The sequence below is a fragment of the Halictus rubicundus genome, chromosome 10 (assembly GCF_050948215.1).
Source record: "Halictus rubicundus isolate RS-2024b chromosome 10, iyHalRubi1_principal, whole genome shotgun sequence".
Taxonomy (NCBI): Eukaryota; Metazoa; Arthropoda; class Insecta; order Hymenoptera; family Halictidae; genus Halictus; species Halictus rubicundus.
In genome coordinates, this window is record NC_135158.1 from 11791787 (window position 1) to 11808273 (window position 16487).

At 44.5% G+C, this 16487-nt stretch overlaps 1 protein-coding gene across 1 annotated transcript in view; it reads left to right on the forward strand.

The window, feature by feature from the left end:
- The window catches only part of Sdc (Syndecan), a 180938-nt gene that overhangs the window by 100278 nt on the left and 64173 nt on the right, over positions 1-16487 (forward strand). The window lies entirely within an intron of this gene.

Here is a 16487-nt window from a genome sequence, read left to right on the forward strand (position 1 = left end):
AAAAAAAAAAAAAAACAGAGATACTTTCGTCGCGCGATCAAAGAACCTACGCTGTTTCCGATCGGCGTATAAAAGTTCTACGTTTACGATCGAACATAGTTGATTAATCCCTTAACTTGTACGCTCGAGTTAATTCGAGCGCGCTAAACAGGCCAAACTGTGCACACTCGAGACAATTCGAGCGGCGTTGTACTTTATTCCGCTATAATTTTTCACACTCGAATGTAATCGAGAATTGAAAATAACAACGTGAAAGCAAAGAAAAAGATCGTTTTATTGATATTTATTCAAGAATAAAATATAGCCTTTTTCCATGGAACAAAAGCGCAGTATATCAAAAATTGATTTCTTTTTTTAACAGGCATTCTAAATTGCTGCCATAAAGGTTATAAAAAAACAGACTCCCATTAACCCTGGTCCGTCCCTTATTGTTTCAATACGAACGACTTGTTTGAAAACGCAAAAACGAGCAATGAAAAAACATGATCCCAGAGAAATGTGAGAATTGGACGGTGCTTCTATGCAAACGCAGACGTTCGCGCAGCAATTTAGCGAGACCGGAATCAAAGAGAAATTTCCGCGTTTGACGGAGGAGGGTTGCGCGTCTGGCTGCCCGAGATAAAATGGAAAGATCATTAAAATTGATCGAACTTTTGAGTGGGTAGACGCCGCGGAGCGGTAGACCGTCGGGGGCTCAGGATTTCACTGACCGAGTTCCTTTTCCTGTTTCAGGTAAGCGCCAAAGCGAGTTCCTCCCCGGGGAATTCACGGGGATAACGAGCATCGACGTGGCTGCGAGTGGAAGGTACACAACTGATTACCCGGGTCGCGAGAGGAGTCGATAAGTACACCTCGAACCCGCGAAGCGTACACGCGCGAGCAGAGCGGAGCAAAGCAGGGCGAGCGAAACTCGGTTTCCCTCGCGAGAAACTCTCCTAAGCCGCTTTTCGCCGGGTAGATTTTCTTGGCGGAGCTTACATTCGCGAAACTCGATGTACAATATTGAGTCGAGTGTATCGGGGATCGAAATTAGCTTCGGGGCCGCAGCTTCCGCCTCTACTCCTCTCTCGCAACTTTCCGCCCCTCGTTCCCCGCCGAACAGTCCCTTCGATTCGACGTCGTGTTTCCGCTCGCCCTCTTTGACACGATTTTCCCCTTACCCGTTGTTTCCTGTTCCTTTTCACGAGACCGTTCCCTTCCCACTACCCGCGCTCCTAATTGTTTCCCCGTTGATTTCCTCTCTCCTCTCGATACTTTTGCGGCATCAGCAAAGTTTATGTTTGTCAGAAATAATTCATAACTATTGTATACATATTTCGATTCACTTGAAACTTGACCTGTATAATCTAGAGAGTCATACCAATTTGCAATGTTAATAATATTCCTGTAAGTGTTGTATAATATACTTATTATAATAAATAAAGTATTCCATGGTAAGTGTTCCAATACTTTCGTGGGTCACTGTATGTCGCCAAGGCCTGGATGATAAACGTCGCGGAGTTATCCCCACTACCGCGGGGCATACCACGTGACGAGCCTCGGACGCCGAGGAGTGTAAACATGACACGGCTCGAGCATGTCTCCTGAACGATACACGACGCTGGAAACATCCTTGTTCCTGACATATATCGAGAATTCACTGTATGTTCGGTACTGATGTAATAAAAGGTGTCTCGGCGACCGTTCGAGGTGGCAAAGGTGTCCCGAGGGTCTCGTTCCGGTCGCAGACGGTTAATTCGCAAAAATTCCCAACGAACACCGGCGTCGACTTCATCACGAGCCCTCTCTCCGTCTCTCTCGTTCACACCCTCCCTCTTTCTCTCTCTCTCTCTCTCTCTCTCTCTCTCTCTCTCTCTCTCTCTCTGTGTGTGTGTGTGTGTGTGTGTGTGTAGCCTCGGGTAATGAAATATCGCGGTACATTAGCGCGCTGCGCCGTGTCGTCGATTTGCATAAAACGGGAACAGGCCGGCGCGGCGGCACGGTCTCGTGGCCGCTCGAGAATGATTTAATTTGGGTATCAAGGCCGGATGCGGGGAACAAACGCTTTGTTAGCCACGCCCCCGCCTTCCAATCTCTTCGCGAATCGTATTTCTCAAGTTTTTAATTTGTCGCGTGCTTTCTTTCCGTCCCTATTTCTCCGACTGGTATCTTGCACCGAACGGGGAACGGCGCTGCAACAGGCTGGGAAAAAAACTCTCGTTACCCAGCTCGAGAACGTGGCTACACCTTCAAGAACGTGCCCTTGAAATATTATACTGAAATCCGTAGGAATAACCACAAGTTGTAATGGAATTTTAAAACTCGTCGAGCTTGTCGTTCTTTTCGAAATATTGTTCTGGTACAAGATCAAAAATCCTCTAAACTCGACGCTATCAATACGAAGGCTACTGAGACAAAAGTCCTTGAAAAAGGTTCACGTTAAAGTAAGACAAATTTTTCTCATATCTCGAACATGCTACAAGTTGCAGAAGGTTCGATCGAGCCGTCGTTTGAAAATAAATTCCCGACTGTTACCGTTGTCTTGGTCGGTTTATTGCGAGTCCGACACGTTAATTGCTCGCATTAGCGAACGCGGCGTCGTTTCGAAAGCGAAAGAAAGAGGAGGGCCAGCAAGGTTGGTGTTCATTGATTCGTCCGCGACGGGATTAATGAAATACCGAGTTCCCCATTCTCGGCTGTTTGGAATTCGACGCACCCCCTTCGTCCTTTCGTCCCTCTTATCCCTTGAGCCTCGGAGCTCGTCTCCCGCGGCGAATGAAAGGGTGAAAAGGGTGGGTGGGATTCTTGATAGCGCGCGCTTTCAATTGATCGTTGAACCCGGCGTGCTCGAGCGTGTTTCGCGCTTTTAAGGGGACGCGTCTGGACACCCGCGAACAGAAACATCCTTAGAATTCACGGTGAAAGACCTCGGGGCTCACTCGGTCCCCACTTTCGCATTAATTATCTCGAACGAACACGTTTCCCCGGAAATATTCGCCAATCTTATTTTCTTCCGATCGCGAACACCGATTCGGTATTTATTCGAGGCCGTTACTTCGGTCCATCGCTTTTGCAGATCTTTTATTCATTTTACCGGTGCTTCTTATTTTGCGATTGGTCCTTGATCATTGGTTTTTGTTTATTTTGTGCCAATTTGTTTGTCACTTTCTTTACGTTCGTTACCCTTTGCTGTAGACTCGGTGTATGCGACAAGAATATATTATCAGCGCCGGAAGAAAATCGAAACGGAGCTCGCGTGATTAATATTATACTTACCGAGCCGTAAAAGTGACCGATACAAGTTGTCGTATAAAAGTGACGAGATTGAATTGAACTGATTTGGATTTTGTGCGGTTCGTATTGTAATACATGTTCTGCTAAATATCTTTAAAGCATCTTTATAATTTCAGTAATTGTAAAATAAAAAATTTGGAACTGTTCATTTTGACCGATGGTGGCAGGTTTAGCGTTCGAGAAAATGCTGCAAAACACACGCTCCTAAATAACCTGTTGTCCTTCAGCGTGTCCAATCATTTTGTCACATACTCCCCCTAAATCCTCAACAACAAGATCCGTGAAAGAATCCCTTAAAATGCTAAAAACACAACACGAGGAAACAGCTTCTTTTATTCGGCGAGAATCGATCGGCAGCGCAGTCTCCGACAGAAATTCCGCTGAAAGAATTAATCTCGAGGGATTCTGCCGGTTCGGGGGTATTCTTGGTAAAAGTCCCCTGGCATGGTCGATTCGAATCGGTCCACCCTGTGCGTGTTTCCAGTGGCAGCGATAAACGCTGGATCGGAGCCGCGGAACCGATAGAGACCCGGAGTCTTTATCGCGGACTCCTCCGAAAAGACGTAAGCGATGGGAGTGGATTAATGGAAAAGGGGACCCCCTGCCGTATCTCCGGCAACGTTTCCCCCTGCGATATCGATCGTAAATAGTTCGCATATCTGGTTCCCGGCCAACGCCTAACAATTTGTCTGCCGCTTTCGTGGGTATAGAGAGAGAGAGAGAGAGAGAGAGAGAGAGAGAGAGAGAGAGAGAGAGAGAGAGAGAGAGAGACGAGAGAGGAGAGGTTTGGTCGCCGCGAGACCGAACACACCGAGGGGGAATGAAGTTTATCGATTCCCGGACTCGCGGAGCGTGTTGACGTCGTTGCTTGCGGTCTTCTGCCCTGTGGATCTTGTTCGAAACACCAGGGTTTCGTTTGCTACCCGTCCGGGTGACACCGGACCCAGATTTGTTGGATTATGGTTCGCGTTACACTGGTCCGGTTCCCGACACCGTGGGATCGCCGGAAGATTAGCAGAAGTATGGTTAGTAGCGAGCAGGATCTCTGAAACGCGTATCGATCCTCCGGGAATGATAGAGCTGGCTGGATCGAGCGAACGATTCTCGAGTAACAATAAATATCGTCGATATTATCAGGCTCTCGCTTAACGATCGATCGCCTAATGGGATTGGATTGGAAGTCGTCCGAGCGAGATGATGTGTAGGTGCTCGAATGACAGGATTTCCCCATCTAATTCCTCACGGTAATAAACTGGGCGAGTCAAAGGACTCGACGTGTACTACAAATCTACTCGAGGCATGAGATATTCAAGATATTCAAGATACTCGAGCCACTTAGAATAATCGACGCAGGCGCGTGTTTTTAGCGAGCCTGTACAGTCGCATAAACGTTCGCAGTCTGGCGGCGCCGGCTCTCGCTTCAAGTCGGAAGAGTCAACAATTATCGTCGGCTCCCGAGGGCTCGGGCCGGGGAACAACGAAAAAGTTTCGAGAGAACGGTGCGGCGGGGAGGATCGCACGGACGAAAGAAGCCGAATCGTCGATTCGTTATTTCCGTGGTGAACGAACACTCGAACAATTAGAGAGTTTCCGAAGCGATTCGGTAAAAAATCTTCCGGCTGAGGAGCTGGACGGAAAGAGGAAGAGAATGAGAGATAGTGAAAAGAGAGAGAGAGAAAGAGGAGGATCCCTTCGATTCGAACGCGGTGCTCCGAAACTCGCTAATCTCGTTCGGTTTTTCTTTCGCTATCTTGCGTTTCTCCGACTTCGGCGCGCGGATAACCGCCCCGGCAACTTTTCGTCGACAAAGTGGCCGCGATTTGTTCCGCAACGACGTTCGCCGTCGCCTCGAATTCGATCGATTCTTCCCGGGAAATCCAGTATCTGGCTCGCACGATTAGCCGAGCGTTCGAATCTTCTTCTTCTTCTTGTTCTTCTGAGAACCCGTTCGCATCGTGAAAAAACCTGCGTCGAGTTTTCTCTTTTTCCGCCAAACCATTTGTTGTCGTCCCTTTTGCTAGCACAGATCTACAAGTTGCCATGCGAGTCCGAGTGTGCGATAAAATTGTAGGGTTATGCGTTCCCGGTTGATTTTTTCCGTCTTGCATTGCACCGTACGACCGGATGAGCAAAAGGGACGACAAGATGGAGCATGTGTGTGGCGGTCATTAAAACTTGATTGCATTTACCGCGCGAAATCGGTTGCGAGTCGATCGGATTCTGGAATAGCTGGCCGAGCAGCAGTTGTTTTCGCGGAGAGTCCAAGAAATCGGTATGATCGAGCGGACCGTGTCCCGACCACGATCCTCCAATCAAAGACCGGAAGGGCGCTCGATGTCGCGTCCGGGAGGCGTCGCAATCAACAACCGAGAGCCAGGGAAGCGTCGCAATTAACCCCGATCCGACGATGATCCCGCAAAAGACGACGCCGTGCGCGGCCATCGAACGGAAGCGGCGAACAGAGAGCGAGAGAGAGCGAGAGAGAGAGAGAGAGAAAGAGAGAAGTCGTGTCCCATTCCGCCGTTTCCGGCTTCGCCTTGTCCTCCGTCCACCCCCGTGATCCCTCGATCCCCGCGGCTTTCAAAGCCGCGACGCGATCGAAGGAACGGTGCCGCGGCCACGTCCATCTCGTTATCGTCGCTGACTCTCCTCCTTGTCCTTTCATTTCGGTCACGTTCGACGTTTCGCGCACGGCCACCGTCCCCTGCATTATTCACGAGACCGCGACCCCTCGAGACGTCCAGCCCAGATCCTCCAATGACTCTCCAACGATCCTCCAACTTTCCCCGAGATCCAGACGGTTTTTCGGCGCCCGGAACACTCTCGTCGATCGCGTTTCTCGACCACGATCCCTCCCCTCGACCTTTCAGAAATAGTTCCTCGACCACCTCGGACCACCGAAGCCATCTCTGTAGGATCCTGCTGGCCCCGCTGCTCGCAAGCACCATGCGATTTTTTAACCCGGTCCTGACGGCTTTTTTAGAACGAGGTACCCGGAGCTCTTAAGCGCTACGACTTTCAATGATCACTTTTGTTCCGCTAGATACGCTGGCTTTGATTTCGATCTATTACGTTGAGCGAAGGCTCTCTTCGAGTTTATTGATCCTGTTGGCTCCGTTACTCGAGCACCCTGCTCTTCTTTTAACCCCTTGCCCTACAATGTCGAGTCAGACTCGTGACGAAGATTCTGACCAGAGTCGAATAAATATGTATGTTATTAATTTCCTTTAAACCGAAATAAAATGAACTATCTTTTTTTTTTTTTTGTATGGAATTCTGTACGATGAGGAATTTCTAATCATTATAATCGCAAAATAAATGGTAGTGCAAGGGGTTAACTCGATCGAGGCGGTTTTTTAAGAGAAAGAAAGAGGGGGAGAGAGAGAGAGAGAGAGAGAGAGAGAGAGAGAGAGAGAGAGAGAGAGAGAGAGAGAGAGAGAGAGAGAGAGAAATACCTTGAACCCTTGTACCTTAAAACTGTGGATTTCAGTGACCATTTTTGCCGTTCTGGAGGGACGGTGCATCGACATATATCTAGTCTTCTCGAAGTCTACAGACCTTACTAGTACGATTCCCGTGATTTCTTATATACTCGATTGAGACAGTTTTTAACACCAAGCCTACCAAGCATTAACAGTATCTGGTAAATGTTGCCTTATAAAAATGGCAACCCTAAATCTATTGAGATTGTCCGTGATTTTCAATGTAATAAACGCTTGGACAAGGAAATTTATTCTACTATTTTCCATAAATGAGTTTCTATAGTTTCAATAATTGTGAAATATAAAACCGATCATTTTGACCGTGGTAGGCTTAGTGTTAACAGAGAATTTCGATTTACTAATCTGAACGAACTCTTCTCGTGATCTAATAAACACCTTACTAGCACGATTCCTTAACAATCCTCCGATTTGTCGAAGTTCGAGCTACTGGAAGCACTAGCGGGAGCCCCGTTCTTTCAAAAATAGGTCTTTGACTTAGGTTTTCCATGCAGTCACACATTGGTCTGCGGGATAAAGTCAAGAGACTGCTAAAATCGAAGTTGAAACACGTAGAACGAGAGCGTAGGTATACGTATCAAAGAAAATCGGTAATTGGCGCGTAGAAGCGTTCCCTTATAAAAGTTTTCTTTCCTCGTTAGCGACGACGGCGAATAACTGTCCAATAGGAATCGCGTGTAGACGTCGTCCGACGTTTCGCTCTGGGAGACTCGAGAGCCGGTCGTTTCAGACGCTAATTGATTCACAAAGAGGCGAAGAGTCCCCGTCAGACTCAACTAGGAGCGAACGCATAACATCGTAGGCTGTGCAGCACCATCGACGGCATCAACGTCAGCAAGCGTCGCACAGTGGTCCCAAATCGCCAAAACGTGGTCAAAACCTCCCTCACAACTTATTAAAAAATTATTAAATTGGTATTAGGCTGTTTTTGGGGTCGCTGATCACGAATCTGAACTTGAAATTAGAAAATTCGCTGTCTCACATTGACCTGACCGAGGGGAAACACTAATTCACCGGATAGCAAACTCTACCCTCTGTATTGTATAAAGTAGGTATTATATTCACACTTTATAGTTCCCAAAGAAGAAAGAATTGAAGAATTGCTTGTCTTTTTATGTACAATAAGATCCCATAATAAAAAATATAGGTTTCCATTTGAAATAACGAAGTTGACCTTCAAATGACCTTGAAAACGCCATCCAAATAAAAAACTGATACTGCCTTGGACACGTGTTTTACACTATTTTAATATCTTTTATACTTTTCGAGATATTCGGCTGCAAAGTTTTCAAATGAACAGCCGATATAAGAACGGCGTTCGTGTTTGAAAAATATAAAAGAAATTTCGGATATATGATTTTTTATAAAAAAAACTGACATTCTATTGAAAATCTGTGTAAATTTTACAGAAAGACTTAGTGCATATCTCTCACAGTCTGACAAGAAATGCAAGGAAAGCACATAAAATACCTACTCTGCGTTACAAGAAACAGTGCTACGACCGCAAACTAATTTTTTTTAGAATTGCAAGATAATACTATGTATGTAGTAGAAGCTCCAACAAGTTTTAGCGTGGGACCGTGTGGGACTTGCAACTTTTACTCTAAATCGTAAAAATGTATGCCTTCGCTTTTACTCTGTCTTTGCATACACGGTTATCAGTTAACAATAAACATTTGGCAATAACACCTATGCAACTTACCTCCACAAACAGCATCCATAATGCACAATGAAAATCGAAACGTTTCAACACAATTTGTACACTGTGCACTTGAAACTCGCAATGTGCTTCACAAGCTTAAAAAGGTATGGTCTAATGAACTCGAAGTTCGGACTGTGACTGTTGGTCAGCTATTAAAAAACGACCTTTTTGCTGTTTACCCCCACTTAGAAACACTCTTAGAGTAACCAACCCCGTACTTAAAACTTACCTAGCTGAAAGTTATTATTTAAGTTTTGGCCACGCTTTCGGGCTTTGGAACCACTGTGCGTCGTGTCAATACGGTCGCGGCGCGGGTCGCGAGAGTCTCACCACCCGGTTTTCTCGTAATCCCCTTCTCGGGTCGGGTCGGGTCGGGTCGGATCGGGTTCTCAAAGCGACATCCATATTTACGAAACTGTGTGCTCCAGTCGTAAAAGGGACAACCGACACACACTCGGCTCGTTTCGGTTCTGAACGGGTTCCGTGGGCGGTTCGGCCGCCGACGAGAAAGGCGCGGGTACTCAAATATTTGCGTCGGTCGCGTTTCAACCCTTTATCGACCTGTTGACACGTCGACGACCGGCCATTTTTATCGACGATATTGTCTCGATATCAAAGGAAATCCGGGCCGGATCCGGTCGGGCCGCAGTTGACCCGACTCCCGCATAATCCGGCCACGCGCCTTTGAACGCCTTGCGATCGAGCGATCCACCGGGCTTTTTGATCCACGGATCAGCGCGGAGAAACCGTGGAAAAGCCAGGAAGGCGTCGACAAAGACGGTGAACCGTTCCGAGAAGAAACGTTGACGCAGAGATGCATTTCAAGAGATGGAAGTGTCACTCGATGCGAGGACTTGCGAACCCCTCCGACAATTTTCCTTAGAAAATTAATTTTCCATCGTAATCTTAAATGATTTTACCAGCACCATTTGTGCCCCTGTGTCTACCTTCACTGTTGAAATGTTTCATTAATCGCAATGCGCCTCTTTTACGAAATTTTAAAACAATTTAACACGTTGACTGCCATGCCACCCATATGTAGGTGACCAGTGTTCCTTCTCGAGAAATTTTATAATTGATTATTTCTCATTTCTCGAGAAATTTAAATCTAGGAAAATTCTTAGGAATCTCATTTATTTTATAACATATAAATTCTTCAATTCTCTTAAATTCTTATTTAAAACTTTTGAAATTAAATGGAGTAATGAGTTTCTTATTGTTATTAAAGAAGAAATATCTAAAAGAAGAGACAAGATTGTTGTATCCCTTGTAAAATATCTGCATAATCCAGAATCTCTGCAAAAAGGTTCAGAAAATACATTTTTTTATTTAACATCTAAGGCAGATATGGATAAAATGGCAAAACAAATTCTAAGCAGTCTTTTTGGAAAATATGACAATGATTCTTATGAAAATAGTGAAAAACTTTCAGATTCTCAGAATGAGGAACTATCACTGGAAAAACAGTTAGAATTAGAAATTGCAGATAGCCTTCAAGAATTTAGTGTCAAGAGTTTAGCGGCAGAAGAAAATAAATTCCGAACTCTAACAAAGAAATTCCAAATTTTTGAGTCCACTGAAAAAAGGACACCCAATCTTCAGCAACTTTTGGATGTTCTGTGTACGATAAAGCCAACATCCACACAAAATGGAAGAAATTTTTCTTCGGCTACAGATTTTGTTACAAAAAAAAAAAGAAGTATATTGTCTGATTCTGCATTAGACGCATTATGCTTCTTAAGAAGTCATTTCAAAACAAAAGCGTAATGTTTCACTTTATAAAAGTTTGGTAAAAGTTTCCCAATATATATCTCGAGAATTCTCGAGAAATATGGTCTTATTTCTCATTTCTCGAGAAGTGAAAAATGTTGAGAAATCAGGAACACCATAGGTGACGGAATTATTTCGGTTTTAAAATGAATTTTTACGTTAATATATTCATTGTACCAAATTTGATTAGGATCTGTAAAGTGCAAGAATGTCGAAGGACTACTCAATGTCATATATTTAATTTCTTTCAATTTTTATTTCATTAAATAACTTACTTTGATTTTATGGAATTTTTCAGGTTTCTAGTTTGGCAGTCAAAGTGTTAACAGAAAAATGACGTGGGAGAAAATGATATGAAATGAATTTGACTTTCTCTAAGTAAATTACAAGATCGTCGCATATGTGTGACGGTGGCAGGGAAGAACCTGCTAAGAGCGATATGTTTGCAACTTCGAGAATTAGATAAAGCAGAGAATCCTTACGAATATCGATTGTCCCTAACGATTACTCGTAGCAAAGATTCTACGTAATCACTCGGAGAACCGAAATCGATGCGAAAACCTTTTTGTTACGTCGAGAGGGAATCGTCTGTTGAACTTAGCGGAAATTTCGCCGTCTTTTCGCGACTCGCACGGTTTCTCCGATTAAACACCGCGCCCCGTAGGAGTAGACAGAGCCAGTTTAATTAAGCAGTAGTACAGATCGCGGGCCGCTTCCAATTAGACGTAATGCAGTCGCGTAATGGCGAGATGTGCAAACGATAGGTCGTCGCCGCGTACGAAAATGAACTGCGAAACTTGAATGTTTGATAAGCCGATATAGACCCGGAGCATGTCTCGCGCGGGCAAAGTGGCTGAAATCGAGCCGTGAGACCTTAGACCCGTAGCCACGAACCCTGCCGACCTCGGCATCCTTCGAACACCCACTCAAACTTCGTTAGCAAGCCTCTAGATCCCTTGAAAATGGGATAGCATTGCTCTGCTGAAGTCCGCCCTGAACTTCAAAAACTTCGGGGGAGTCCAGAAATGGTCTTTGGAAGAGAGAAAGAAGCGATTCGAGTGTCTTGGTTAATCTAGAGACGCCTTCTAGAGAAAGTTTATGTAAATTTAGTCTTTTGTCGGTAAACTCAACGAAAATTGCCTTCGACGCGTTCGTTAGAGTAGACGATTGAAATGATAATACAGTGAAAGTGTTGGAAAAATATAAGTACATTATTCGTACGAGGCAGAAAAGATCCGGCTTCGAGCGAAGATCGCAGAATGAAGTTTCGTTGAATTTTGTAAAATTTCTGGACGGTACGAACGCAGAGCGCAATTCAGTTAGGTCCGGCGGCCCAGCCGTTGAATTACGTTTCTAATCCGGTTCTCCAATTTCGCGACGGTGAAATGGTTGATTTCGCGGCTTAATATCCGCGCGACACAAAGGTCCGCGGTCGGGAATAAACGTTTCTTCAAGGTATATCCCCTCGGCGCGCTCGCAAGAGCGCACAATGTGCGCCGCGGCCGGCCATTGTTATTCTTTATCATTATTATCGGCCGGTGTCGTGCGAGAACCGGCGCGGCGGTCTAGAATCGAAACGAGAGCACGTTAAGCCGGCCATTATGCGACGCGTGACGTAGAGAGCCGCGGGCGACTCGGCTCCAGAAAATATTAACCAAATAATAAACGTTGCCTGGCCAAACCATGTTCGGTCCGGGAGCTGGTAATCACGGTTCGGAAACCTGTTCTGTAACAACAACGCATTGTTGAGAAGTTCGCTCGAAGAAAGTTGTACGCCTCAAAAACTGCTCACACATTCGCATGGATGCAGTGACTCAAACAATTGATCAAATGTTCGAACAAAAAGAAAACAAATCACAGTACACCTTTCTCAGAATCTTGCTCAAGACTGTTGATATATATACGAAAAACGTAAACATTGCGTCTTTAGTCATATTTTATAACGAGACCAATAAAAGCAAGTAAAATATCAGAAATTAAAAAACTATTAATATCTGGGCTTTCTCATCGTGAGATTTCTAAGAAGGTACTGTGCTCTGTTGGTACTGTGTCTTCAGTACGTAAAACTTTAAAAGAAAACATACTGAAAAATAAAGCAGGACGAAAATCAAGGTTATCCATTACCACAAAGCGATTAATCATACGATCAATCCGTAATGGTAGCGTTGATAATGCTGTACAGATCCAAAAAAATTTAGTCGCACACCATTTTTTCAAACTCAAAAATTTGATGATTACATAATTTGTTAATTTCATTACATTTTGTTTAAAAAGTGTAACATATTTAAGTTGATTCTGCATTATACGAACTACGAGAGCTATGTATGTATTACAATAAAATATTTTGTTACATATCTTATTAACATGTGTTCAATTAAATAAAAATTTAAAATGCTCGCACAACAAACTACTATGCGATTCAATACGTCCATATCGTAAGATAAATTGTTAATGTTCAGAATCAAAAATCTACCTCCGAGTCTGTCTACGAACGTTTCGTTTTGCACGAAGGTTCCCGGTCGAACAATTTCGACCGCACAAATAATAGCAAGGAAAAATGTTGAAAGGTTTCGCGGCGAAACGAGCGGAGCGAGTAACTCGATCAAACTGGACAAAGCAAAACGAAACCGGCGCGGCTGCGTTTAAAATTTCTTAAACAAAACCCAGGAGTCTTCCGGGAAAATTGAATATTCCCGGGGAAGGGATGGAAAAGGGGATGTCGTCGGGAGCCGTCGTCCGCTCGGACACGTTACACGCGATGTAACGCGATTACAGCTTGTCTCGCGACACCCGAATAAAATTAGTGGCCGCCGGTGAAATTAATTTCCAGCCGGAGGCCAGGAGAGAGCGCCGGGTTCGCGACAGAGAATCTCCGTTTCGCACGCGCGAAATCTCAAAATTGCCAATTTGAATTAGTGGCTTGCACCGGTCGCTTTTCCGCCGTAACCCAACCTTTGACGAGTCGCGGCCTCCAGTCCCGTCGCCGTTCTGCCCTCTATCGTCGCGACCCAACAAAAATTTTGTTTCGCCTTCCGAATCTATCGCGAGGATCGTGCAGGACTCGATTTTCTAACGAAATCGCTGCATTTCGTGAAACGTGAAATAAAATGGTTGTCCGGCTACACCGAATACAAGATCGCAGAGGATTAATGCAACGATCGAATCTTCTATTTCGGAAAGTCATACCGGATTCCGGTTCCGGAATCGAATAAATATTTATGCTGGTTGTAAACGGTCAGAGTGGAGGCGGAGAACGCAGCCGGTATCAACCTTGTTACAGCGGATGTTTATACGCTTAGAGACGCGATTGTTTAAAGTTCCCGCCTCGAGAGTTCAACGAAGTTTAATAAGATTCCCATTTTATTCGGAGCCCGTGCATCCTGCGACGAGTTTACGTTCCGCTTCCGTTTTCGAGCGAAACGTCGATCCGAGTTTACGTTTCGACGATCGCCAACATTGCATTTCCGGCTAACGGAACGGTAGATTATTCGAAATCTTCGAACGGAAGTTGATGCTCGAATAGATGTGTGTATGTACCTATGTGTGTAGTCGGTCGACGGGATCGCTTTAAAGACTGTTTACAGTTTTAATTTCATAACGTTCCCGCGGGAACGGTAAAATTGTTTCCCGAATAATTTGGAAATGCGCGGCCGCCACGAACCAACGATTTTGCACGAAATTCCTCGGGGTCGCGTAATTTCGAGCTTGTTCCCTCGCCCGGCCAAAGAGGGACGCTGAAAAACACGCGGCCGCCACCACGAAATTAATTATTTCGTAATCAATTATTACCGCGCCACGCTCGCCGGTGGTCGTTGAACGGACCGAAGGCACCCGTCATCGATTAAATACAATTTATTCATCGTTCGCGCTGCCGGCTACGGACGAGCCCGATCGTTTCCATTTGCCGACATCGTGGCGGATAGCACAGCCGCGATTACAAACCCAACAGAAATTCCAATCCCGAACAAGAATTAGGTATTATGGCAGCCGAAACTGCGCTTCAATCGACAAATTATTTCGGGAACCTGCGAAGACCCTGCACTCAATTTCGCCAGACAAGTCAGTGTGCATGCCTTGCTAACTATCTAAGAGGACGTAACTTTTGTTGCATTCAAGTGTTTACTACATCATACGTGCAGTTGTTTATCTTTACTGACCCGAGTCGTTGAACCAAAAGTATAGGTGCCATTTCGTGCGCTTTAATTTGTGAGACGGGAGTTTATCAAGAGAAATAACAATTTATTTGACGTGTAAGTGGGTTAATAGAATATGGATAGATTATGAAAAACATACAATTCACGGGTATACAGATATTGTTTCTTAAAAATTTGAGTGAGTTTCACCTAACTCGAGCATCTAAAATATCTCGCTGGAGGGGCAATATTATGATAGGAAAAAAATTTGTTCAAGGTTTTGTTCAATTTTTTTTAATGGAATGATATGTTTTTATTATCACTTTATGATAGCCGAGGTCAAGACGAATCCAACGACCTGTAATATTGTGACAATCATGTGACTCTGAGTTTATTATCACCAACGACACCACACCATACGTTTACACTCCATGGACGCTTGTGTACAACTTGTCGAAGTCATTTCGGGTTTTCAGTGCACCAATAATGCATATTATGTGCATTCAGTTGCCCATGGTTGGAAAAAGTAGCTTCGTCAGTAAAGAGAACGTCATAAAAGAAATGTACAAAATCCATGTACAAAAAACAACACGATTCTCAAAGTCGTTGCCATGAAGCTCCTGATGAAATTTATAACATTGTAATATTCAAACACACTTGCTTTGGAAATGCTTAAAGGACGCCCAATTTTTCGACAACTTGCTTCGGCATCTTCTTCAGTAGCAGGCTTTGCTCGTTTTATATTCAGTGATTTAATACTCCCTGTTTTGCAAAGCAATTAAACTATGCGTTCAAAACTTTGTCGAGAAGGACGATTTCTCTCAGGGTATCATTCCCCGTACAGTTGAGATGCTTGTACTGTCAGTCTCGCCATAAACTAAAATCATTTCTATTTTTCCTGTATCACTGTACACCATCGTTTCAGAGAAGTAACGTTATCTTTCGCAATCGAATAAATCCCGATGAATTTCTGAAACGTACTGATTAGAGTCACCGAAACGAGAAGAATTTGCATCAGTGTTTACAATTTATTGTGAGCGTGTTTACTTGCAACCCTAGGGGATCATGTCATCGTTATTTCACTGTTTACATCAAGTGTCCTTCTTTTATGAATTTTTCGTCACGCGTAAATCATAATATTACAGGCCGTTGGATTCGTCTTGACCTCGGATATCATACAACGATAATAAAAATATATCATTCCATTTAAAAAAACTTCGATGACCTCGAAATCTCAAAAAATATAACCTTGAACAAATTTTTTTTCCTACCATAACATTCGCCCCTCTGAGCCAACTAATATTTTCCTCTGCAATTTTTTTCTATTGTAAAAAACAAGCGAGATATTGTAGATGCTCGAGTTAGGTAAAACACCCTGTATATGTCGCCAAGTCCTGGATGATAAACGTCGCGGAATTATCCCCACTATCTTGGAGTATACCCCGTGAGGGGCCTCGGGCGGTTAGGAGTATAAACACATAACACGGCTCGGGAATGACTCCTGGACGATGCATGACAGTGGCAAGACCCATGTTATTGACATATATCGAGAATTCACTGTATACCCAACCTTTCGTAAGAACAATGATAACAATTGAATGTTAGGGTGTCGGATGACGCTCTCAGGTTGCGGGTTCCGGTGAGCAAATTCGGTGCGAGATTCAACTTTGTAATTCTATTTAGACAGTGCAACGTTTAGCAAAGTACGATATTTGTCTGGCGGAACAGAAAGAATTGCATTTGTTAGGATCACGATCGAGGATAGCGTGATGGGTTCTCGGCCATGTTGAGCGGCGGCGGTCGCGGCGCGTAATTTTTCAGCGAGTTTTTCTTTAAAGGTAACAATATTAATTAATCGATAACCGAGCTCTCCGGCGTCGGTCGGTTAAACGGATTAACGGGGACAGACGCGAGAAAGAGAGAGACGGAGATAGAGGGAGAGCAAGAGAGAGAGAGAGAGAGATGGTTAGGGGGAGAGAACACCGATGGCCGGGCGGCGTTATCGATCCGACGTATTGCGTCTAATTAAAGTCTAATGCGCGAGGCTTCGGTTCGATTTCCGGTGGCTTGGCGTCACGCGGAATCCCGCTAATTGCGCCGCGAGAGCAC